At 43.8% G+C, this 27,601-nt stretch overlaps 1 long non-coding RNA gene across 1 annotated transcript in view; it reads right to left on the reverse strand.

Moving 5' to 3' along the window:
* Positions 1–4,759: 4,759 nt before the first annotated feature.
* The window catches only part of LOC130274492 (uncharacterized), a 90,470-nt gene continuing 67,628 nt past the window's right edge, over positions 4,760–27,601 (reverse strand). Inside the window, exon 2 of the long non-coding RNA XR_008844402.1 lies at positions 4,760–5,445. This is a non-coding gene — a long non-coding RNA (uncharacterized LOC130274492). The remainder of the gene's footprint in view (positions 5,446–27,601) is intronic.

The following is a 27,601-nucleotide window of genomic DNA, read 5'->3' on the forward strand; positions in this document are numbered from 1 at the left end:
GTATAAATATATCAGGGGCAGTACAGAGATCTCTCCCATGATCTATTTAAACCCAGGACTGTATCCATAACAAGGGGGCATCCTCTACGTCTAGAGGAAAGAAGATTTCTACACCAGCACAGACGGGGTTCTTTACTGTAAGAGCAGTGAGACTGTAGAATTCTCTCCCGGAGGAGGTGTCATGGTGAACTCTGTAAAAGAGTTCAAAACGGGTCTGGATACATTTTTGTAGAATAATAACATCGCTGGTTATGTATACTAGATTTATAGGGACAGAACGTTGATCCAGGGATTTATTCTGATGCCATATTTGGAGTCGGGAAGGAATTTTTACCTCTAGTCTGAGGGTTTTTTCCTCCTCTGGATCAACTCAGTAGGGACTCAGTAGGGATATAGGTTGAACTTGATGGACTCTCGTCTTTTTTCAACCTCCTGAACTATGTTACTATGTTTCTATGCTAGCCAATCCTCGCTCTCTTGGGTTCCGGACTAGCAGAGAGAGAGAGAGAGAAGTGATCCGTGCAACTTACAAAGACAAGCTTAGACCTGAAGCCTGCCAGCCTCAGCCTGAATCTAATCGTGAGTTACGATATAAATCCCCGCTAAAGCTAGTGTGACTGCTGGACCTAAACTCAATCCCCTAAATCCAGCAGAACAGCACTTATTCCTTTTCTAAGCTTAGAACTCATTGTCCCAACCAACTGTCAGGATCTTAATAAACTCTTGTACAAAGACTGTTCCTGTTTAATGTTGCATAAAAGCTGCAGTAAAAGTTCTGACAGTTTTTTGAAAATCTCCGGTTGTGGACAATCATTTATTATACCTCCCTATAGTTCTTGGGACGGGTGGAGATAGGACAAGCTTATACAGAGGAGCCCACACCCTGGCGTCACGAGTGATAAGGGTTAAACAAGCACCCTTTAGTTACCGCACAGCTACACCTCATATACCCTACAAACCCAGGCTACCACATAATGAATAGATGGGGTGCATGTAATGAAGAGACAGGGGTGTAAAAAAAGAGACGGGAGTCTAATGAGGAGATGGGAGTTTAAGAAATAAACAGGGGGTGTAATGAAGAGCCAGGAGTGTAAAAATCCCAAAATAGCCTGTGAGAGCCTTCATATAGGGCAGCAGGGAAAGCACTTTTATGTCCTCTTTAGCAAGACCCAGTGTCTTATCAGACCGCACCTGAAATCTTTAATTAAGTATCTGCTAACAAGTTTTGCAGCAATTTGACATTACTATTTGGGAGCATTATTTATTTATTTTTTTCTATCAGTGTATAAGATCGTTTTCCTCCCGGCCCCCATTAGGACTTGTTTATGAGACTTAGACGTAGAATCATCATTTTATATGTTCAACACATTAACACATATATACTTCCTTGGGACAAAAAACTATATGACAAAGTTCCTATGCAGCGGTCACCCCTTGATTTTCCAACCACCACAAACATGAAGCGAAAGCTACTCAGGACTGACAACAGTGTCCTGGGGCCCAGACCTCAACCCAACCAAGAATTTGCCGTAGGACTGGAAAATAAATGCTCTTTTTGGTCTTCCTCCACTAAACAGTGATGCAAAGGAAAATGGGAGACTTATCCAAGACTTAAAGCTGTAAATGCTGCCATTTTATATGTAGTCAAAGGGGGAGGGGGGGGGGACTATTTAATAGATAATAATAATGTGATAAAAATGTCTAAATGGTTATAGCAGCATAAAATCAGAGATCTTGTCTTATCATCTAAGACCCATGTGCCGAGATCACCACTAATTCAATGACCAATGACTTTTGTGTTCTAAAATAACTTAAACTAGAAGTTGTTTGGCACTGGTATTATACCCGTTTGGCGTCCAAGCTCCCAGACCTCACCACCACCAATTACGTTCTATAACATGTCTCAATGATATGTAAACCTTCACCAGCAAGACCTTTTGGTATAAAGTGGGGATAGTAGTCAGGACAATATCACATTTTGACAACTAACATTGAAAAAGTAACAAGTTATCTTATCAGAATCAAACCCTCTTATAATGTGGCCATTGCAGCTATCAACCGATTATATCTGCCCCCCCCCCCCCCCACCAGGTGACAGCTGCTTTTTGCCATGGGAAGCCATGAGGAACCGGGATTTCCCCCTGAAAGGGGAAGCAATATATACTAGAGCCCCGTCTATGACGACTGTATGCTTCAACCGGTCATGAGAAAACCCCTTTTAAATAAAATCCAGTATATTATGTTATGTTACCTTATTGATGTGTCTGTATTATGGCAACTTGCCTGATTACAAAAAAAGACAAAAATATAATTCATAACTTGTACATTATTGATACTTTTAACGTCAAACCTGCACCAAGTTAGACATAAGAATTGGTTACATGGCTTCACTTTTGGAGAGTTCCACTGGATTTGGAAGACTCCGTTGACTATTAATTGTCATTCGTGAAGATCAGTGTCATTAGCCAGGTTGTCATTTTGCTTGTGGGCAAACTAAGCAACGTTCACAACAAGTCAGTCTGCAAGGCTACAGGGCACAGTGCATTCCTGCTGATCATTAACTGGGAGTGTTTACATAACATGAATATTAAACACTCTCTAAGAAAGTGAGATCTGGTACCGATGCGAGAGGATGTGAATTCCAAAACCTAAGCACTTTCTCCACCAAATAATCCCACTTCTACATTCCGAGTCAAAATGTTTCTGAATTATACATTGTATCTCATTCTGTCTATATCACCTAAATGCATCGGGGCCATATGTTCAGTCATATATGTGTTGACTGGGGATTTTTTCGAAAAATGTATGTCTCTGGTGAATCTTGTCATGCCTTTCCCATTTTTGAACAGGTGTTGGCAGTGTGAAGGATAACCAGATGTCACCAGGGTATTAGGCAATGTGTAAACACTGTCACCTCTCACCGCCTTCTTACGTGTGATGGTGTTTGTGGGGAGGCGCGGCTGTTGGCTGCTTAGACATTTGTTATGTTTTCTAAAGCCTACCATAGAGAGGAACTTGTGAAATGAATTTGGCAAGCTTGCCAAAAATGCCATCATGCCTGGTCCTGAATGCATTGGCGCCAACTCGAAGGCTGGGCAAGCAGACACAAATGAGAAATAATTAAACCTGTGATAAGATGAATGAACATAAGATATGATAAGCGTTGAGATATCACCATGTATCACCACATAAATAAAGAATTTCAATTATGTAAAACCCACAATGCACTGAATTGATAAGCAGCGCAATGCCATAAGGAGGCAGAGAAAGCCCTGGTTTATTTTAGCTGAGGAATTATGAGCCCCGATAGAGTTAGAAAGAGTCTGTAAGATGGAATTTCTCTGTCAATAAAGTATTTAGGTAACATTTTAATCTTTACAAAACTAGACACACTGAATAAACTAGCAGGCCCATTTATTGTGGTTAAGTACTCATGAGCTTGGTACAGCTATGCAAGTCCTGATAGAGGAAATTCCTTGGTATATACCAAAAATGATGGGATTTAGTTGACATTTTGGTGGCCGTCTAACCTACAATACACTGAAAAGATTAGCCGCTCAGTGCCATAAGGGGACAGGGAAAGGCCCTGGTTTATTTTGGTTGAGGAATTTGAGCTTGGTAGAGGTAGAAAAGTTCCGTAAGATTTCTCTGTCGATTCCAACAAAGATGGGATTTAGTTGACATACCAATGGGTCCATGGTTTAACAACTCATCAAAAATGGATATTAATAGTGTCCCAATGGGCGATTGAGCAGAAAGTATATTTTGATGGAAGCCAATGGATTTAGCCATGAAGAGTCCCATGATTGGTTTAATTTACTCAACGCAATAGACCTGATTCTTTGAATACGAAGATGACATTCCGTCTCAGGCAGCTGAAATATCACTTTTCCTCTCCTGCTGCGAAGCGCGTCTACTGCCAGATGACTAGTCTTGACAGCTCTCAATTTGGTGTCAATGTGAGACGCCAAATTGAAAAAAAAATATCAATTTGTAAAAGCAATTGAAGGCAAATTAAGAGCCCCCCCGGTTCTTGTCAGATTATCTCATCAGCTCATGGCTGTTAGCGGAAAGCCAGAATTTCATTATCTATGCGCGTGACACTTGTGCGTTTAGTGTCAAAACGCCAACACCTTGAGGCATAATTACGGCATAATTACCCTGCTCTGTAGATGCTGTGGTAACACTCTCAATGCGGATGATAATGACTATATATGTATATATTTACATACGGTAATTACTTGCTAAGTAAGCACACACTTCACCAATTAAACAATTGCCAAATTATTTGTTTAAATTGGCACATTATTTAAATGGGCACATGTCGCATCCCCTCCTTGGCAGACTGTTCAGGTGGTAGGAAGACTTCTATTCTCAGGCAAAGCGTGTGATCCCAGAAGAGCACCAGAGAGCAGATAACATGGGAATCTTGAGAGCCGTTCTTGGGGCATCCATATGGCGACACTAGACTCCAATAATTTCTGTCCAGCCCCTATTATAATATTCAGAACCTGTACAGGGGCCCATAATGTCATGCATCGGCCTTGACTAGTACCCAATGAAGACATTCATGGAAAACATTCATGGCCATGGCATCTTTAAAAAAAACGCCCAAAACTACACAAAAAAGAATTATAATTGTCTGGATAAACAAAAAATTGGAATTACATTCTTTTGTTTTAATAAATGTAGAACCTCAAAAAAAAAAAAAATTACATTTCTAATATAATACAGAAAATTAGATATCTAAGCAACGAGATCAATAAAAACCATTTAAATTTAATGTTCACATATATAATCCTCAATACATCAAGCGTGTATATTCACCTGATGCTAAAATAGTCAACAAATGAGTGGATTTGATCCAACTAATGGGAGGATTTATGGTTTGACTCTATGTCGCCACCTTCCTGCCCCTAGTGGTGGTGGTTCGGCAGCTGTCTTTACCATATAGTCTATATAGCCTTCATCACAGATGCACGTCCTGACATCGAGAAAAGCTATACACAGCTTTGTTTTCTTCCTGCAACTTAAAACTTATTTCTTTTTGTTCATGCTTTTTTGTTTTGTCCATAGTTTCTCAAATTCGAATTTTCAAAAATGTTAAATCTACAACAGAATTACAACACAATTGGAAACTATTTGCCAATAATGTCTGTACACATCAACCATACATATCATCTGCTATCACCATTCTGTAACTATTAACAGTGAAGAAATACTTTCCTTGTTGACATTTTGGTCTATGTTACAAAATTCTAAATCTAACAACAATTTTATTCTTTACATTATGTGAATTTTTTTATATATATATATATATATATATATATTTTTTTTTTGGTGGTTAATTTATATTTTAGTGTAGCAAGTCCTAAATGATCCTTGTAACCAGGAGAGTTCACTATAATATTTTCTTCTTCCCTTACATGATCTGTTACTAGTAACCTGAGAGACAATGAAACATTGAGTGTAATTCTTATATTTGTCGACAATTAAAAATACCAAAAACATGTTCAAATTTCAAGTAGTAACCATCACAGAAAATACTAAATTCTGTCTTCACTACATTCAAATAACCAAAAATTGTAGAGATATTAGATTTTAAAGAACTGAATAACTTAAGTCCTTCTTAAATTTTAAAGTGTTTCTGTCATTTGAAAAATTTTTAGACGTTAACATTTTTTATTGGTCGTGATCTGGGTGTTCAGATCCCACATTTTTTCAAATTACAGGAATAAATAAAATCTGAAAAATGTTCTTCAGACTATGAAACTCTATTCATTCTCAGAACCAATCAGACACAAAAGAGAAGAGAGGGGTTAATCTTCTTCTTCATTGTTGTCCAGATGGAATGGCCGATGAGCGGACTGTGGCCATCTAAGAGAGATATGCTCACTCAAGAAGTAGCTATTTCTGGATGCCCATAAAAAGACCTAAAACCATTAATTTGACTTTTTATTGTGATGTGCAACAGCTACAAACTTGCTGTGCCACCTAACCAAAAGTTGAGACACTCCCACGGACATTGTCTAAGTAGCCCCCTGGTTTACACCCTTTAACCCATTCCAGATAAGGATCTGGTCTTCACTACAGGGGACTACTAGGTCACTACCTCTGGGAGTGCTTTTGGTATAAATGGTGGTCAGTCTAGAAGGCCAAAAAAAGACGCTAGTGTGAAATACTTTTGAGATAGCCAGAAACAGTCCGGAGCTGGCCATGGTCTTAGGCTGACAATGTACATTTATAGTCAGGTACAGTCAGACATAGAAGATTTAAATGGGTATTTCCAACTGCGTCTTTACATTGTCTTTCCTGTGCAGCTTCCTGTTTGGCCCTGAGATGTGTGGGTGGTCCAACAGAGTTCAGGTCAGTGGCTTACACACACTCACATACACACACTCACCGACAGATGCTCATCCTTACTTCAACCACTTACTTGTTCTTATCTGGTCAACACGGCTCACATGATGAAGGATCCCACTTATTTCTTTTTAAAAAGAATTGCCTGAAAAAACATCTTTAACATACCTATACCATATAACTAAATATGTCACGTGGACACTGTGAACTGGAGGAAATAATCCAACCGGTGAAGTATAACCCCAGGTAGAGATAAGGGAACTGATTCAGCACAAATTAAACTTGATCTGAATTTGAAATATATAGGGGCGTGGGTATTGTTGGACTACACGTCAAAGCCACAGTTTAGATATAGATCACCCAGCATAAATCATAAGTACTAAGAACAGCAATTCACGGGGTTGTGTTCAGGGTGTGCTTATAAAATATAACTTTTAATTAGGTTTATGAAAAAAAACACCATAAGTAATTAATGCGTACGTGACCATCACCAAAACTAAAATTAAATAAAAAACAGACATCCGGGAGCTAGATAGAGCTTATACACAATGTTGCTCAACCCGTGCCACAGTTATGATATACCAACATTTATACTATAGACCGCCGACGCGTTTCTGCCATCGTATAGCGGATGGCGTCATCAGGGAGGTATATATGACAAGATGGTAGCTATATAATAATGAGAAACTCCTGGTTACCAGTTCTACTATTGTTGTATAGCATTAAATATACATGTATTTCCCCATTGTTCCTGTATGGAAAGAGTCAGGGAAATATTCATATACAACAGTTGTATTAAGTAGATTCCTGTAAAGTAAGATGACGTCCACAATACAGGGCCTATAGCCAGATTCAAACCCTGTAAGGGAAAGGCAATGATGACACTCAGTCACTGGAAATAGATATCCCTCTGTGGGGTCTCAGGAGTGAAGACCTCTGGTCTGCCTAAAGGAAAGACACAAGAAAATATATATTCAAGTCGCGCCCTGCAAAAAAAATTGACTTAGTATAGCAAAGTCCCATGCTATACTCACGGTTCCTGTAGTCCAGGGGTGAGCGCAACAACCTGCTGTGGCGCAGGGAGCTGGCACTATCCAGCTCGGCTCGCTACTGTGAGCGAGCTGCCGGCGTCTGAAGTCACTACCGGTATAGACCGGAAGTATATATGCGCACAGCCGCGCCTCCTCCGTGACGCACAGACCAGAGGGGGCGGACACTGGAACAGGTAACAAGGCTAGTGCACATGTCTAACAGGCTCTGTCAATGGTAGTGACGATATTACAAAAACACAGCGGGCTTAGAGGCTGGCTTACAATGTATAATACAGAATCGGCTCAACAAAGTGGATACATAAATTTGCGATGTATATCTATCATTTTGTGTGCTAACTACTCATATTAAACAGTAAAATTGTCACAATAGATATGGCAATGGATGAAAATTAGCAAGATGGCAGGCGGAAGGCATGGGGCAGAGGCTCCAGGCAAGACTGTGATTATTTTATTAAATTATTGCACTTTGGGATTATTAGCACACACGGGGTGGTGAATAGGGACGGGGGGCCCTAGTCAAAAATGGGGGTGTGGATAGATAGCAGGGGCCTAGGGAACCTAGGCTAGCCCTATTAATCCCTATGTTTATGGCACTAAAACCTAGGCGGGGTGGCCGCCCTAAAAAGGGTGGTCCCGCTCTGGAACCTCCTAATGCAACCTATCAAAGCTGCCTAATAGTGGTGACCACTATCTCCTAAAGACCTACTAAGGTCTTCCCTCACTACCTGAAGGGGTCACCAATTAGCCAACACCCCTGTGTCTATAGAAAACACCCAAAGTTCAATTGTTCATTCAGGCCCCTAGGGGCTACTGTGTCCAGTCAATATATCCAACGACACTCACGTTTGAGTAGTAGTGTATCTAGATCCCCCCTCTTTGTGTGGGATTTAATCTCTCTATTCCTACAAACTTTATGGCATCTAGGCTGCCTTGATGCTGTTCATTTATATGTAAAGCTATTGAAGTATCTCTGTGGTTTCGGATATGTCCGATATGCTCGAGAACTCTTCTTTTGAGCTCTCTAGTTGTTTTCCCTAAATAAATCGAGGGACATGGACAAATTGCAGTATAGATGACATATTTAGATGAGCAATCAATAAACTGTCTAATTGGTAAATTTTCTTGATGGTAATTCGGTGTCTTGTCTGTTTTGGAAATGTACTGGCACGCTCGGCAATGTCCACATTTGTAACAGCCTGTAGGTTCGCTCAATCTTTCTAGCCAGTTTTGGGAGGCTGTCTCTGGCTCTAGATGGCTCCAGACCATTACTTACGGTGGTTTTTATCATAAACCTAATTAAAAGTTATATTTTTTAACCACACCCTGAACACAACCCCGTGAATTGCTGTTCTTTGATCAGAATTTTCCCATAATTTCGCAATTACCCAAAAGCTAAATCTTTGAGATTTGTTTCAGATGGAGGTGACTTTTATGAGCGCTACACAGCGGTACTTCTCCTACCTTGTCCATCATGCACGTGGGGCACGTTGGATTCACACCAAATCTATCCAGACCGTATAGAATCTTCCTGCTGAAGGGATGTCTCTACTTAAAGAGGTCTTCTGAATTAATCCATTTTATAGTTATTGCCCCGTTGCTGCTAATATTACATAGTTCATAACATAGTAACATAGTTCATAAGGTTGAAAAAAGACCATCAAGTTCAACCTATAACCCTAATGAGTCCCTACTGAGTTGATCCAAAGGAAGGCAAAAAACCCTCAGACTAGAGGTAAAATTCCTTCCCGACTCCAAATATGGCATCAGAATAAATCTGGATCAACGTTCTGTCCCTATAAATTTAGTATATATAACCAGCGATGTTGTTACTCTCAAAAAATGCATCCAGACCCCTTTTGAACTCTTTTACAGAGTACCCCATGACCCCCTCCTCTAGGAGAGAATTTCACAGTCTCACTGCTCTTACAGTAAAGAACCCCGTCTGTGCTGGTGTAGAAACCTTCTTTGCTCTAGACATAGAGGATGCCTCCTTGTTATGGATACAGTCCTGGGTTTAAATAGATCATGGGAGAGATCTCTGTACTGTCCCCTGATATATTTACACATAGTTATTAGGTCTCCCCTAAGCCTTCTTTTTTCTAAACTAAATAACCCTAATTCTGATAATCTTTCTGGGTACTGTAGTCCTCCCATTCCCAGTATTACCCTTGTTGCCCGTCTTTGAATCCTCTGCAGCTCCACTTTATCTTTCTTGTACACTGGGGCCCAGTACTGTACACAGTATTCTATGTGTGGTCTGACCAGTACTGTACACAGTATTCTATGTGTGGTCTGACCAGTACTAACACAGTATTCTATGTGTGGTCTGACCAGTACTGTACACAGTATTCTATGTGTGGTCTGACCAGTACTGTACACAGTATTCTATGTGTGGTCTGACCAGTACTGTACACAGTATTCCATGTGTAGTCTGACTAGTGATTTGTACAGCGGTAGAATTATTTACTTGTCGTGGGCATCTATGCCCCTATTGATGCCCCCCATGATTTTATTTGCTATGGCAGCAGCCCGACACTGGTCACTACAGCTAAATTTACTGTTAACTAAGACTCCTAAGTCCTTTTCCATGTCAGTCGTCCCAAGTGTTTTCCCATTTAATACATAATCCTAGCCGGGATTTTTCCTCCTCATGTGCATTACCTTACATTTATCAGTGTTGAACCTCATCTGCCACTTCCCAGCCCAAACCTCCAACCTATCCAGATCCATTTGTAACAGTGCACTGTCCTCTGTTGTGTTATCTACTATATACAGTGCACTGTCCACTATTATGTTATCTACTATACACAGTGCACTGTCCTCTATTGTGTTTACCGCTTTACAGAGTTTAGTATCATCTGCAAAGATTGCTACTTTACTATTCAACCCCTCTACAAGGTCATTAATAAATATATTAAATAGAACATTCCCCAAGACTGACCCCTGTTGTCCCCACTAGTAACAATCACCACATCAGAATAAGAACCATTAATAACCACCCTCTGTTTCCTATCACTGAACCAGTTACTTGCCCACTTGCACACATTCTCCCCCAGCCCAATCCTTCTCATTTTATGCACCAATCTTTTATGTGGCACCGTATCAAATGCTTTGGAAAAATCCAGATATACGACATCCAGTGATTGCCCCTGGTCCAGTCTGGAGCTCACCTCCTCATAGAAGCTGATCAGGTGACAGGACCGATCCCTCATAAAGCCATGCTGATATGGAGTCATACATTTATTTTTATCAAGATATTCCAAAATAGCATCTCTTAGGAAACTAAACTCAATTAAAAAGTTACCTACAATCCCCCAAAAATCGCCTGTTCTCCACACTGCCAGTGTGTCACATGACCTCTGTGATATAACTGCTCCTGCCAGTGAAAATTAATTCCTAGATCAGTATATTAGTTGGTAACATGACAAGTGTTTGCTATGCACCGGCAGCAAAAGAACCTACCCTATGATGCTTTCACTGATTGGAACCTCTGTGGGGTGATGCTGGCCCCATTCAGCTGACAAGACTGCCGGAGGTCCCTTACCTCAGGAATTGTGTTGTATTAACATATGTAAGGATTTTACAAACTTTTTTTTTAATAATGAGAAGAGCCCGTTTCTTCTACTTGAGCCCCTGCCCCATAAAATGTCTGTGCATGTCCCTGACCGGCAGGTTAGCAAATAGGTATATAAGGAACCAAGGGGGAAAAGTTGAGGGGAAGAGACCATAAAGGATACATAAAACACAATAACATTCAAAAATAGCTCAAAATTAAGGGAAGGCAGGGAACAAAGTGGGCCGCCACCACAAGATTAGGAAAAAAAACGGACAGATGCCAGCACCAGGACTGCACTATTCTAGAGAAGTGGGTGGGTCAGATGGATTCCCTGAACCAATCATCTACCTGTCACCGGGCAGAACAGGAACTTCCCTCAGTTACCACAGACAGTAGGGTGAAGGCTCTGAACCAATCAGACTGAATATCCGACTGTCACCGGGCAGAGGAGAAATTCTCCCGACAACCACAAATACAAGGTTCAAAAGTTCAGATCCAATCAGCTACTGTTTCCAACCTTAAAGTCTGGTGAGAAAACACAATACTATGGGGGAGATTTATCAAAACCTGTCGAGAGGAAAAGTTGCTGAGTTGCCCATAGCAACCGATCAGAGCACTGCTTTAATTTTCGAAAAGGCCTCTGAAAAATGAAATAAGCGATCTTATTGGTTACTATAGGCAACTCAGCAACTTTTCCTCTGGACAGGTTTTGAAGAATCTCTCCCTATCAGCCCAAACTACAAGGGGACTATCCACATAGGTGACATACAGTAGGTGACTATAATCCCATGTGGATCTCTCCCTTATGATGGAGAACGTCCATTCAACTTATTGTGCCTGTTGGTTATTTTGAAAGGTCAATCTCTACAGTAGCCTGAACAGCCCAGGAATAGACTTAAAGGGGTACTCCATTGCCCCAGTGTTCAGGACATTTTGTTCCCAATGCTGGGTGCGGACTGCGGGAGTGGTGATGTCAGTCACGCTCCTCATGATGTCATGCCACATCCCCCTCAATACAAGACTTGCATTGAGGGGGCATGATGTGACATCATGAGGGGCGTGGCTATGACTTCACGACCCCCGCAGCCCAAACTCAGCGTTCAGAACAAAATGTCCTGAACACTGGGACAGTGGAGTACCCCTTTAACTCCTTAGCTCCAATGTGCTTGTAGATTGTTTGGGTTTCAACAAGTCTGGGGTTGAGTTTCTCCAGGTTGTGCTCCCTTGCAAAAGCAACGGAAAACACTCAATAACAGGGAGAATGCCAGAAGTAAGGAAAGGAGTTGTCCCACTTTTCCCTGTGAAGCCCGCACCATAGGGGTAAGGAAAAGAAGTGAGGCTTTGACCTGTCCCTAGGGCCATGACTGGAACCCAAACTAGTAGAAACCAATTAGATCTGTAATAGATGAGAAGATAGGTGGGTGGAGCCTAAACAACACACCAGTATCAAACACAAGAAGGTGTGGACTTTGTTGCATTAAATTTCCATTGGCCATGGCCCCTGAATGGATAAACATGTTAAAGCGATACTACACTGCCCCAGCATTCCGGAACATGAACAAACCCAACAAGAACATGTCAGAAGATGATGCCAAGCCAGGTCAATAAATGTGTAATTATTATTAGAAATCATTATCAAGGATCCATAGTGATGATATAACAGAGCTGAGAGTCAGGAGAGCAGTCAGACAAGTCAAGGTTCATTCGTTATGATGTGTCAGATATTGGTTTGCATTTCAGAGGTTTGGGAAGGTCTCCAGCAGTGTTTCCTCCGACATGCACCAGAGGGAAACTGATGGTAGAACTGATACCATTCATTTGAATGGGGCAGTTTACAATCATCAATTTGGACACCAGATGGTTGGACACACCAGACGGCACCAGACAGGGGAATGCAGCTCACTGTGTTCCCCTGTCCGGTGTCCAGAAACAATGGATGCCAGATGCTATGCAAGTGTTTACTAGGGATGAGCGAATCGAATCTGATGAATCCGAATTCGTTACGAATTTCAGGAAAAATTTGATTGGCAACGAATACGAATTCGTGTGAATTCAATCGTGCGAATCACTTCATTAAACTCCATTTAGTGCAGTCCAGGCTCCAGGGCATCTAAAATGGCAGATCCACATGTGAGGACATGGGGCAAGGAATCCTGGGAAGGCGGGTAGGTGGGATGACCCCGAATCACATGCAGCAAGCAGCCTATCAGCAGCCAGTCACCACTGTGATGTCACAGCCCTATATAATCGTCAGCCATCTTTCTCCAGCATTTCTCCAGCAGCGATTCACCTCCCAATCACATCAGCGTTCTATTGCAGAGAGGGACAGAGAGCAGTGTGTGTTGCACAGAAAAGCTTTTTTACAGTAGCGATTCACCTCAAGCCCAAATCCAGCCTAGAACACTGATAGGGAAGGGAGCGAGATTGAGAGAGAAAGTGCAATTTTGGGTGTAGTACACAGCGACTGTGTGCTGCAGCACTGGTGTGTAAAACAACTGAAAAGCTAATAGTAGCCAGCCAGTTAGGGTGAGCAGAACTCTAAAAGCATATAGTCCTCTATTAAGTGTAACCTGTGTGTACATCTAAGTGGTGTACCATTTTGTTTCTGTTAAAGTCTTAAGGGCCTAGATACTGTGAAAGGCCAGCCAAAAGTACACACCTGCTGGTGTTGTAGAGAAATACTGTTTTAAGTGTAGTGGAGGGTATTGTACTCCCCTCATACACACACTAAGTATGTCAGGAAGAGAAGTGCCAGGATGTGCACAGAGGAGTGGCAGAGGCCTAAATTCATCAGATAGAGGTCGCAGCAGACTAGGGGTGAGTGGCAGCAAGAGTCGCAGCAAGAGGCCTGAGCTTCCGTTATCAGCTAGCGGTCGTGTCTCGACCAGCAACTCATCTGCCAGTCATTCCGCCAACAATCCATGAGCGAAGCCATGTCCAAGAGACAACATTATGCGCCCACTCATCCAATGGCACAGAAGCTGAATGTGCTCCTGTCCAAGTTGCTGGTGCTGCAGTCCCTCTCTTTTCAAGTGGTGTACTCTGCACCTTTCAGAGAGTTGATGGCTTGTGCTGAGCTGTGGTGGAGAGTCCCAAGCCGTAATTTCTTTGAGAAGAAGGCAGTACCAGCCCTGCAAAGTTTTGTGGAACAGAAGGTGAGCCAACATGTGGAGCTGTAACGACAGTCAGGGACAATACATGTCCTTTACGGCCCACTCGGTGAAAGTGGTTCCTGCCCAGCCACAACAGCAACTTGGTCACACCGCTTCCTCCTCCACGCTCTCAGGCCGTTGGTCCTGTGACAGAGTGCGACTCCGCCTCCTCATCCTCCACCATGTCCTCAGGCTCCACTGCACGGACAAGTCTCAGTGCCCCTACAGAACACTATGTTTGCAGGACACGGCGGTGTCATGCTGTTCTTCACATGGTTTGCCTTGGCGAACGGAGTCCCACAGTGGAGGAACTGCTAAAAGTCATTCATCAAGAAATCGAATCGTGACTTACTCCATGAAAACTGGATATGGGAACCAGGAAGAACATCTTGTCTGCTCTGCGACAAGTAAGCCTGAGCCATGTGCCCGGCATGGCACATGTGTTCTATCTGGTTGTCAAGCAGTTCCTGAAGTGTTCCCCCATCCGCAAGACATCCTAACAATGGGAAGGAAACTTTGCATGCACTTCAGCCACTCGTACACGGCAAAGCACACCCTCCTTGAGCTGCAGTGTCAGACAACATAGTCTGATTTGCGACGTTTCCACACGTTGGAATTCCACCCTCCATATGTTGGACCGGCTGTATGAACAGAGAAAATCCATCACCGGTTTCTTGATGATCCAAGCGGATAGGAGTACTCCCCTGTGTAACTTCAATGTCAACCAGTGGCTACTCATATGTGACACCTGCCATTTGCTCAGGCCCTTTGAGGAAGCCACATTATTAGTCAGTTGCCAGGATTACGGGATGAACAACGTCACTCCACAGCTTCATCTACTACAACACATGTTGGAAACAATGGCTGGTCAGGGCACTGGAGACATGGCGCCTAAATCTCACGGCTATATGAGCTCCATGAACTGGAGGAGAAGGAGGAGGATGGGGAGGGGCACAGTGGAGCACAGTTTAGGTTTCGCAAGTTGGGCAGTTTTTCAAGTCATCTGACAGGAGAGGAGGAGCAGGAGCAGCTAGAGGGTTATGAGGAAGGTGAGATAGAGGACCCAGGCACACCGTGGCAGTATGTAGTGGAGATGGAGGCAGAAAGTCCCTCCGAGTCACTTGCACAAATGGCACGATGCATGCTCACTTGCTTGGGTAGTGACCGCCGAATTGTCACCATTTGGCAGCGGGATGACTTCTGGCTCTCCACCTTCTTGGACCCTCGCTACCAGCACAAAATGGGGACCTTTTTTACACCCACTGAGAGGGAGGACATCCTACGTAGTCAGTTGGCCGATGCCTATCTCAGCCATCGTCCATCCTCTCGCAGGTCTGACTCGAGGGGCCCTCTGCACTCACCTTCCACTGCCATGGCTGCTTGGAAGGGGTGGCAGGAGCAGTACCAGCTCAATCAGCAGCAGCCTAAGTCTACAGTCGCTGATGAGTAGCTTTCTTCACCCGAATGGTGAAGCAACTCATCAGCAGCAGGTAGACCTGGAGCAGGACCTGAAACAGCAGGTGGTGGCATACCTTGACTTGACCATTGTAACGCTCATGTTTCAGCAGACAGGAACACTGGTGGATGTAGATCCGCTGGACCTGTGTGGCAGATGAAACAGACCGTACAAGGGAGCGGAGTCTAAGGTGCCGCTGGTTTTCACCAGAGCCCGCCGCAAAGCGGGATGGACTTGCTGTGAAAGGCGGCACCCAGGTCGCTAGCCCTGGCACGGCTTGACCGCACAGGAGGCTGAGGAATTCGAGGCACAGGTATAATACAACAACTCGTGGTCAGGATAGCAGAAGGTCAGGGCTGGCAGCACAGTAGCATAGTCAGGAATGTAGCAAGTGGTCAGTAGGCAGATGGCTAAGGCGCAAGGTCAGGTCACAGAGCAAGGGGTATGATACACGGCAAGGCAATACACAAGAATGCTTTCTCTCAGGCACTAGGGCAACAAAGATCCAACAGGGAAGTCAGGGAGGTGGAGAAATGTATTAAGTGAGCCACAGGTGTGGCCCTAGGGGACAGGGACACGCACGCGGGACAGAGAGGCCTGGGAGGAGGCAGAAGGTGTCCCAGGATGCAAATCCCAGCCCCGCTGGCAGCAGAAGGAGACGGGGCCATGCATTCACGGCCCGCGTGTGCGGCCGGAGAACAGGTCCTAACAGTACCCCCCCCTTGGGTCTCCCCCACCTTTTACGGTTCAGAAAACTCCTGAGAAGGTCACGGTCCAGAATATTCTCCTCTGGCTCCCAAGATCTCTCCTCAGGACCGTAACCCTCCCGGTCAACCAGAAAAAATTGTTAACCTCTCATGGTTTTTGTGGCAAGGATCTCTTTAACCTTGAAGACATCTGAACCGGAGACTTGGGTGGGGACAAGATTCTTTTGAGAAAATTGGTTTATGAGAGGCTTAAGGAGAGAGACGTGTAAGGAATTGGGAATACACAACGTAGCAGGCAGACGGAGTTTGTAGGAGACAGGATACATTTTTTTGCAGAACTTGAAAGGGACCAAGGTAGCGAGGACCAAGCTTGTAGGAGGGGATCTTGAAGTGAATGTATTTAGAGGAAAGCCACACTATGTCACCAGGAGAGAAGGACGGAGGAAATCTTATCTACTCTTATCAACCTGCGCCTTCATGCGTGTGGAAGCCAGAGATAATGACTGTCGGGTTAGTTGCCAGATGGTGAAGTCACGGACCAACTCATCAACAGCAGGCACACCGGAAGGAACTGGGAGAGGAAGAGGAGAACAGAGATGGAGTCCATAGACAACAAAGAAGGTAGACTACCTCGTGGAATCCTTATGATTATATGAGAATTCAGCCCAAGGAAGAAGGTCGACCCAGTTGTCTTGGCGAGCTGAAACAAAATGACGAAGGTAAGTCTCAAGAATTTGATTAACCCTCTCCACCTGACCGTTGGACTGAGGGTGGTAGGCTGAGGAGAAGTCCAGATTGATGTCCAGACGGTTACAAAGAGCTCACCAAAACTTAGAGACAAACTGCACTCCACGATCCGAGACCTTCCTCAGCATATTGACCAAAGATATGCAGCAAGAAGTACTTCGCTAGCTGTGGGGCAGAAAAAAGACCAGGTAGTGGAATAAAATGAGCCATCTTGGAAAACAGATCCACAATGACCCAAATGACAGTGTTATCACGAGATGGTGGCAGATCGGTGATAAAATCCATAGCAATATGGGACCAGGGAGTCTCCGGAATGGGTAAAGGCTGTAAGAGTCCAGCGGGTCTCTGCCGAGTTTTGTCACGGGCTCAAATAAGTCCAACAGAAAAAATGGCAACACACGCAATAGTAACTGCTCAAAACCGGACGGAATTAATGAAATCTGCAACTTCTTTTTTTTTTTTTTTTTTTGTAAATAGTGTTTATTGAACATTTTCAAATAATACAACAATGGGCGGACGACAAGTCCGAACCTTAACATAAAAACATGTCACTACGTTAGCATTTACACTGAATAAAAGCAATGCCTACTACATATTAGTTCTGAGTTCAGAGAGCTCAGGTGTAACCACGCTAATCCCATGCACGTGGCCCCCGATCATTATTTTTGATACTGTGATTTATTTGCTCTACTAAGGGGACGTAACCTAAGATTGGACTTAAAAAGTAAAAGAAATGTCCTTTGAATTGATATCTAAATTGACTAATAAATCAACAGATGTCTACACATTCACCGAGGGTGAAAGAAACAGTATATTACAGGCGGCAGAACAAGCTGGATTGAACCTCTCGGAAGTACAAGGAGATGTCAAAATCAACTATGCAAAAAAGTTGAAATACTTAAAAAGGAAAGAGGTCAGCCTGACACTGCACTCCTCGACATTGACGGAATATCTAAAAGTGCATAGAATTGCGGGAGGATTGCGGAGCACAGTACACCCAGTGTTGCTACATGATGATAAAGAATATCAAAGTAAATGGTATGCACTATGTAACCGACATTCACTGGATTTGATGTGCCTAACGGTACAACACTTACAGGCAGCCATACAAGAGACACAAGAAGAGCTGAATAATATAGACTCAGAATTTAAAAAATATGATACCACAGAAAATTGTGGCAAAGTGCATGCGGAGCTAGAATCTAACATTGATAAATTACGTACCTCCATTTTACAAGTGAAACTTTCTAAGTTCGAACGGGACACTAAAGATTATCTTTAAGACCGAGTCTACACGTGGGCAGAGGAGAGAAGATGCAGTTGGAGAGTGAATCGGGAGCGAAAGAGTGAGTTTGAACCCTTCGAAGCGGGATCCACAGACAGTGAGACAGGGTCTGTCTCCAGCACTAAAAACAAGGCGTCTAAAGATTTTTTAGGGGCGCGCCCAAAGGATACAAAGCAAAGAAAACCGCCAAGTGTGAATACCGTAGAAGGGACACAAACACGAGCGCAATGGAAACAGAAAAAGAAAGCGGGGAGTTACTTATAAACCTGTCGGGGATTGAACTGACAGAGACACAAAAGACAGTAATTAACAAGGGACAGGGATTTGTTCCAAGAGAAAAATGTGACAGCTTTGACTTTATGGTGGATTTTCATAAATTTTGTAGATCTATCAAATTGAAAATGTTTTTTCAAGATAAACAGGGTAAAACTGAGAACACTGCTGCACCCCTTCATCCTAAACTAAAAAAGAAGAGTAGATTTGAGACTCTAATCCAGTGTCCCCTGTTGGATTCGTTCCAACAGGTGGTAACTAAAGAAGTTTTAGAAAAATGGTATAAGATTAAAGATTATAGTAAATCTAATTTTAATGTAGAGGAGAAAAAGGCTTTGAAACAATTGAAAATGGATGATAGAATTATTATTAAAAAAGCTGATAAATGCGGTGCTCGATAGAAATATGTATATGAACGAAGCTTATAGTCAATTATGTGAACAACAGGTTATTAGAAAGTTAAAGGGGGATCCAACTATGGAATTTAAGAAAGAGATTGATATGGTGCTTGAAGAAGCGTATCAAAATGGTGTGATTGGTGCACACGAAAAAAGTGCACTAACTAATGAAAATCCTAGGACCCCTGTCCTATATTTGTTGCCAAAGGTGCATAAGAATATGGAAAAACGCCCAGGACGTCCTATTGTCTCGGGGGTGAACTCCATTCTAAGCCCTTTGGCAACCTATATAGATGGTCATTTACAAAAAATAGTGACTGCCCTTCCCAACTGCCTGAGAGACACCAATCAATTTTTAGACTGTATCACTGGTATTACTGATTTACAGGACGTCCTGCTCTGTACTCTTGATATCTAGAGCCTTTATACCAATATTCCCACTCAGGAAGGGATATTGGCGATTAAAGAACACTTAATGTTCGATAGCAATTTGTCCAATGCAAAAATCGCATTTTTGATTGAATTGTTAGAAATTGTTCTGCTTAAGAATTATTTCAGATTTGGTGAGGAGTTTTTTCTCCAGGAACAGGGGACCTCGATGGGGTCCCCTGTCGCACCAAACCTGGCAAATATTTTTATGTGCAAATTCGAAAGCCAATTCATTGCTGGACATGATCTAAGTGTCAAGCTGAGACTGTGGGTCCGCTATGTGGACAATGTGTTCTTCCTCTGGGCGGGCACACAGTCTCAGCTACAGACTTACGTAGAATATCTAAATGTTTGTCACCCCCTCATTTTCATCAGAAGTAAGTGAAAAATAGATTAGTTACTTGGATGTAAAAGTGATTAAAAATAGAGAAGGTGGACTAGATACCACATTGTATGTGAAAGAGAGCGATCGTAATAATTTACTGCATCGCAAAAGTGGACATGCCCCACCAGTCTTCAAAGGAATACCAAAGGGACAACTTATAAGAACTAGAAGGATCTGTAGTGATGAGACAGAATTTCAGAAGAATAAAGAGATCATGATTAAAAAGTTTGTACAGAGGGGTTATAATGAAAAGGAAATGGAAGAGATAGCCAGGGAAGTAGAGACAATACCTAGAAAAGACCTTAGGAAGAATAAAAAGAAAAATCTGAAAAAAGATTTAACATTTTTTTCAGTATATGACTGTCATTCAAAATTGATAAAACAAACTATTTATAAGTACTGGGGACTTCTAACAGCGGACGACAAGATCGCACGTCTGCTTAGAAATCGTCCGAGATTTATTTATCGGAAAAATAAGTCCCTGGCTAATCATTTGATAAGAGCCGATATTAAAAAGAAACAGGTCAGTAAACAGACTTTTTTGAAAGCAAGACAAGCAGGAACATTTGCATGTTTATCATGCCAGAACTGCAATGCAATCATTAACCCCTTAAGGACCAGGCCACTTTACACCTTAAGGACCAGAGCATTTTTTGCAATTCTGACCACTGTCACTTTAAACATTAATAACTCTGATGCTTTTACTTATCATTCTGAGATTGTTTTTTCGTGACATATTCTACTTTAACATAGTGGTAAATTTTTGTGGTACATTGCATCCTTTCTTGGTGAAAAATCCCCAAATTTGATGAAAAAATGAAAATGTAGCATTTTTCTAACTTTGAAGCTTTCTGCTTGTAAGGAAAATGGATATTCCAAATACATTTTTTTTTGGTTCACATATACAATATGTCTACTTTATGTTTGCATCATAACATTTATGAGTTTTTACTTTTGGAAGACACCAGAGGGCTTCAAAGTTCAGCAGCAATTTTTACATTTTTCACAAAATTTTCAAACTCACTATTTTTCAGTGACCAGTTCAGTTCTGAAGTGGATTTGAAGGGTCTTCATATTAGAAATACCCCATAAATGACCCCATTATAAAAACTACCCCCCCCCCCCCCCAAAGCATTCAAAATGACATTCAGTAAGTGTTTTAATCCTTTAGGTGTTTCACACATTTTTAAAAAGGGTAATAGCAGAAAATACCCCCCAAAATTTGAAGCCCAATTTCTCCCAATTCAGAAAACACCCAATATGGGGGTGAAAAGTGCTCTGCTGGCGCACTACAGGTCTCAGAAGAGAAGGTGTCACATTTGGCTTTTTGAAAGCAAATTTTGCTCTGGGGGCATGCCGCATTTAGGAAGCCCCTATGGTGCCAGAACAGCAAAAAAAAAAAAAACACATGGCATACCATTTTGGAAACTAGACCCCTCAGGGAACGTAACAAGGGGTAATGTGAACATTTATACCCCACAGGTGTTTCACGACTTTTGCATATGTAAAAAAATTATAATAATTTTACCTAAAATGCTTGGTTTTCCAAAAATTTTACATTTTTAAAAAGGGTAATAGCAGAATATACCCCCCAAAATTTGTAACACAATTTCTCCCGAGTACGGCGATACCCCATATATGACCCTAAACTGTTGCCTTGAAATACGACAGGGCTCCAAAGCAAAAGAGCGCCATGCGCATTTGAGGCCTAAATTGGGGACTTGCATAGGGGTGGACATAGGGGTATTCTACACCAGTGATTCCCAAACAGTGGCTATCTGGCAATACTGGGAGTAGTTGTTTTGCAACAGCTGGAGGCTCCGTTTTGGAAACAGTGGCGTACCAGACGTTTGTCATTTTTATTGTGGAGGGGAGGGGGGCTGTGTAGGGGTATGTGTATATGTAGTGTTTTTTACTTTTTATTTTATTTTGTGTTAGTGTAGTGTAGTGTTTTTAGGGTACAGTCACACGGGCGGGGGGTTCACAGTAGTTTCTCGCTGGCAGTTTGAGCTGCGGCAGAAAATTTCCCGCAGCTCAAACTTGCAGCCGGATACTTACTGTAAACCTCCGCCCATGTGAGTGTACCCTGTACGTTCACATTGGGGGGAGACATCAAGCTGTTGCAAAACTACAACTCCCAGCATGTACGGTCTATCAGTGCATGCTGGGAGTTGTAGTTTTGCAACAGCTGGAGGCACACTGGTTGTCAAACACCGAGTTTGGTAACAAACTCAGTGTTTTTCAACCAGTGTGCCTTCAGCTGTTGCAAAAGCTACAACCCCCAGCATGTACAGACAGTGGAAGGGCATGCTGGGACTTGTAGTTATGCAACAGCTGGAGGCACAATACTTTGGCTGGGGATTGTAGTTATGCAACAGCTGGAGACACACTGGTTTGCTACTTAACTCAGTCTTTCATAACCAGTGTGCCTTCAGCTGTTGCAAAACTACAACTCTCAGCAGTCACCGACAGCCAACGGGCATGCTGGGGGTTGTAGTTATGCAACCAGCAGATGCACCACTACAACTCCCTTGATTGTGAAAGCTTGGAGTTGTAGTTATACAACAGCTGAAGGTACACTTTTCCATAGAAAAAATGTGCCTCCAGCTGTTGCAAAACTATAAGTCCCAGCATGCCCATAAGGGAATGCTGGGAGTTGTGGTGGTCTGCCTCCTGCTGTTGCATAACTACAGCTCCCAGCATGCCCTTTTTGCATGCTGGGAGCTGTTGCTAAGCAACAGCAGGAGGCTGTCACTCACCCAACTGCTGATCCACGCTGCAGGTCAGTCCCTCGCCGCCGCCGCTCCTGGGGCCCCGATCCCAACAGGGACGCTGGGGATCGGGGTCCCCAGCTGCCGGGGTCCTCTTCCCGCACCCGATCACGTCCTCCGGAAGAGGGGCGGATCGGGTTGCGGGAGTGACACCCGCAGCAGGTGCCCTGATTGGTCGGCCGGTAAACTGGCCGACGAATCAGGGCGATCGTGAGGTGCCACCTCACCCCTGCTGGCTATGGCTGTTCAGGGCCGTCAGAGACAGCCCCGATCAGCCAGTAATTCCGGGTCACCGGGTCACTGGAGACCCGATTGACCCGGAATCCGCCGCAGATCGCTGGGCTGAATTGTTCAGCGATCTGCGGCCATCGCCGACATGGGGGGTCATCATGACCCCCCTGGGCGATATGCCGCGATGCCTGCTGATCGATATCAGCAGGCATCGGGCACCGGCTCAGCTCCAGCTGGCTGCGGGGGGGCCGGGAATGGACAGGACGTACTCCTACGTCCTCGGTCCTAAAGGACTCGGAAACGGGGGCGTAGGAGTACGTCCATTATCCTTAAGGGGTTAAAGGAGATGTGGTAGTACACCCTAGAAAGGGAGCTAAAATCCCTATTAAGGGGTGGCACTCGTGCAACAGCAGCCAAGTGATTTATTTTCTTAAATGCCCTTGTGGTATGGGCTATGTTGGCCAGACCACAAGGAGCATTAAACAGAGAATCAACGAGCATAAAAGCGCGATTAGATCTTTTCAAAAAGAACAGGACAATGTGAACAGGAACGAAGGTGATGTGATAATTAAAGAAAAATTTGAAACCAGTGTAGCGAGGCCCTTTGCTGAACATTGACACCATGTAAATGAGCTTAGATGGCAGATACTTGAGAACATGGAGGGAGAAAATTAAGAACAAATAAAAATGAATTCATTGAGAAATGAGGTACGCTGGATACAGAAACTGGGCACTTTAAAACCGGACGGAATTAATGAAATCTGCAACTTCAATGTTTTTCTATAATTTAGTATATACTGGATCTTTGTAATTTTATATGTTTTTAACCCTTTTGATACTGTTTTGATACTTTGTGTAATTTTTGTATTCTTGTTGCAGAACTGATGTCTCACGAGAACCATAGATGTATTTAGTATGGTGATGGGCGTTATTCACATGATGCTTGACAAAGAAGGTGTTTCCTTCGAAACGTTGCATTTACCGACACACCCTCGGGTGTAGGAGATGGCCGTACTAATGGACACAGGTCACACAAGGATTGAGAACCTGGTGAGCCCATGAAATCTCCGGCTGGACACTGCTGAAATATTATTGTACACTTGGGTGAATATTTTTCTTTTCCTGTGAGATGTATTAATCTCTTGAATATGTAAAATAAGTCTTTGAGCAGTTACTATTGCGTGTGTTGCCATTTTTTCTGTTGGACATATTAGTTCTGAGTTCAGAGCACTCAGGTGTAACCACGCAAATCCCATGCACGTGGCCCCCGATCATTATTTTTGAGACGGGCTAAAATAACACAAGAACGGACAAAATCAGAAACATCACATTCAAGATGGGGCCACCAGTAGTACAGAGAGATTAGAAGTAGAGTCTTACATATTCCAGGATGACCTGCTGTCAAGGAAGAATTACCCCACTTCAGTACCGTGCGTCTTAATCTGGCGGGCACAAAGGATTTTCCAGGAGCAGCCGAAATCAATTGATCAGGAGGAATAATATGCCTAGGCGTGGAGTCTAAGACATCAGAGGAGCTGATGTTTTTGTCTGCTGAAACGAAGTGAATAAAGAAGTTAAATCTAGAAAAGAACAGAGACCACCTTGCCTGACGGGGGTTCAAACGTTGAGCAGACAGAAGGTATATAATATTCTTATGGTCGGAGTAGATGCTGACCGGAAAGCCTAGAAAGCGATGAATAGTACGTAGGCCAGAAGGACGAGGCCAATCCAACACCGCAGACAATTTTTCTGGATGCATCTGCAGGCCCTGATAAGAGACAATGTAGCCAAGAAACGGAAGACTTGATTTAGCGAATAGGCATTTCTCCAGTGTAGAGATGATTCCTCCGTAGATGCTGAAGAACAAGACGAACATGAGTACGATGTTCCTCTAAGTTGACAGAGAAGATCAAGATGTCATCAAGGTATACGACAACATAGGTGTAGAGAAGATCACGAAGATGTAATTAGCAAACTCTTGAAAAACAACTGGAGCATTGCAGAGACCAAAAGGCATTACGAGATACTCAAAATGTCCATCACAAGTATTGATCGCTGTTTTCCATTCATCTCCCTTGCGGATAAGAATGAGGTTATATGCTCCACGTAAGTCCAATTTGGAAAAGACCTTGGCACCTCGGAGGCGGTCAAAAAGTTCAGAGATAAGAGGTAGTGGGTAACGATTCTTGACTGGGATTTTGTTAAGTCCCCGGTAGTCAATGCATGGATGGAGTAAGCCATCCTTATTCTCCACAAAGAAGAAACCTGCTCCAGCTGGAGAAGAGGACTAACGGATAAATCCCTTTTGGAGATTCTCCTGGATATACTGAGCCAAGGATTTGGTCTCAGGAACCAATAAAGGATAAATCCTTCCATGAGGAGTAGTACCAGGCAGGAGATCTATAGGGCAGTCTTAAGGACGATGTGGCGGCAGAGACCCAGCCTGCTTCTTGCAGAAGATGTCAGCAAAATCTTGGTAAGGTGGCAGCAGGTCAGGTAAAGGAGGAAGATGAGTAACAACTTTAAGCTGGACTGGTTGGAGGCAAAGATTTTGACAGGATTGTCCCCAGCTAATAATTTCTCCAGTTCTCCAATCCAGTTGCGGAGAATGGCGTCACAGCCAAGGAAGGCCAATCTTTTCTTTATGCAATGCTCCCACTTGCATGACAAGAGATTTGGTGCGGAAGTGAACCCTACAGTCCAGATTTTGTCCATTAACTGAGGAGATGAACAAGGGCTTGGCAAGCCAAGTGACAGGAAGATGATACTTGTGGACCAAAGCATCAATAAAGTCACCTGCGGATCCAGAATCCAAAAATGCTGTAGCGCTGAAGCGAGACTTGGCTGAAGCGAAGACATGTACAGAAATAGTTAAGCAAAAAGAGTTAATATTCACACCCAGGGACGCCTCTCCTACGTACCCTAGGTGTGAGCATTTCCCGGATGCTGTGGATGAACTGTACAGTACTTGAGGAAGTGCTCCGGGCTAGTACAATACAAGCACAAAATCTTACTGCGTCGTCGTGACCACTCCTGTTGAACAAGACAAGAACAATCCACTTGCATAGCCACTTCGGCAATAGGCACAGGAAACTGCAGAGGTGGACGTCGAAACACAGGTGCCAGGCGAGGATATCTTTGTGTTCGGACAGGTTCCCTCTCTAAGCGCAGCTCTTCCTGCCTCTCAGCAAAACGCACATCAATACATGTGGCCAAGGGGATAATTTCAATCAAAGAAGATGGAGGATCACGTGCTGCAGGGGCATATTTAATCCTGCTTGGCAGTCCTTTTTTGAATGTATCACACAAGGCCTCATCATTCCATACTAGTTCTGAGGCTAGAGTGCGGAATTGAATGGCGTAGTCACCAACGGAAGAATTTCCTTGACAGACGTTCAGCAAAGCCGTCACAGCAGAAGAGGCACGTGGGGGTTCCTTGAAGACACTGGGAAATTCTGCAAAGAAAGCCGACAAGTTGGGGGTTACTGGATCACTGTGGTCCCAAAGGGGTGTAGCCTAGGCCAGGGCTCTTCCGGACAGCAGGCTAATGACAAAGGCCACCTTTGCATGTTCCATGAATAACTGTACAGACGTGAGCTCCAAGTGCATGGAGCACTGTGTAACGAAGTCTCTGCATAACTTGGAATCACCATCATACTTATAAGGTAAAGGCAGACGTAGCTGGGAGCCAGAAGATACTGCAGGAACTTGTGGAGGGAGCGGGACAGGTTGCAATAGCTGCTGCTGTTTTTTCTGCATGGTCAATAGCTTTTACATCATAGCAGATAGTTTAGTAAGTTGCTGTGCCCGTCTAGCCAACTGCTGAGACTGACATACCACAATGGAGGGAAGATCCGCAACTTCAGGCAGGGGTACCTCAGCGGGATCCATGGCCGTATCTTACTGTAACACTCACATTTCAGCAGACAGGAACACCGGTGGATGTAGATCCGCTGGACCTGTGTGGTAGATGACACGGACCGTACCAAGGAGTGGAGTCTAAGGTGCCGCCGGTTTTCACCAGAGCCCGCCGCAAAGTGGAATGGACTTGCTGGCACGGCTCTACCACACAAGCAGCTGAGGAATTTGAGGCACAGGTAGGATAAGGCAACTCATGGTCAGGATAGCAAAAGGTCAGGGCAGGCGGCACAGTAGCGTAGTCGGGAATGTAACAAGTGGCCAGTAGGCAGGTGGCAAAGGAGCAAGGTCAGGTCACGGAGCAAAGGGTATGATACACAGCGAGGGAATACACAGGAACGCTTTCTTTCAGGCACTAGGGCAACAATGAACCAGCAGGGAAGTGTTGGAGGTGGAGAAATTTACTAAGTGAGCCACAGGTGTTTATTTAATTAATGGTCGTACTGGCCCTTTAAATTTCAGAGCTCTGGCGCGCGCGCGCTCTAGGGGATGGGGACACGAACGTGAGAGCAGAGAGGCCAGGGAGGAGGCAGAAGAAACAGGAGGTGAGTGATGAGCAGGGATTCGCATGCGGGCAAGTCCTGCAATGCGAATCCCAGCACCTCCAGCAGCAGAAGAAGAGGCCATGCGCTCACGGCCCGCATGTGTGTCCGCAGCGCAGGTTCTAACAACCATGCAAACACACCTTAAAGATCTTCTGGGCAGACAAACTTGATTTGTGGCCACAACTAGCAGACTTTGCCCTGGAAAAGCTGTCCTGACCGGCCCCTGGGGACCCCCGCAATCTTGTATTCGCTAACCACCTGTTTGAGCTGCACGCCGGGGTGCAAGCTCACAAACAGCCGGGTGGCGACCACGGCAGTCACGCCCCCTCCCATAGA

This window comes from Hyla sarda, chromosome 5 (assembly GCF_029499605.1).
Source record: "Hyla sarda isolate aHylSar1 chromosome 5, aHylSar1.hap1, whole genome shotgun sequence".
NCBI classification, from domain to species: domain Eukaryota; kingdom Metazoa; phylum Chordata; class Amphibia; order Anura; family Hylidae; genus Hyla; species Hyla sarda.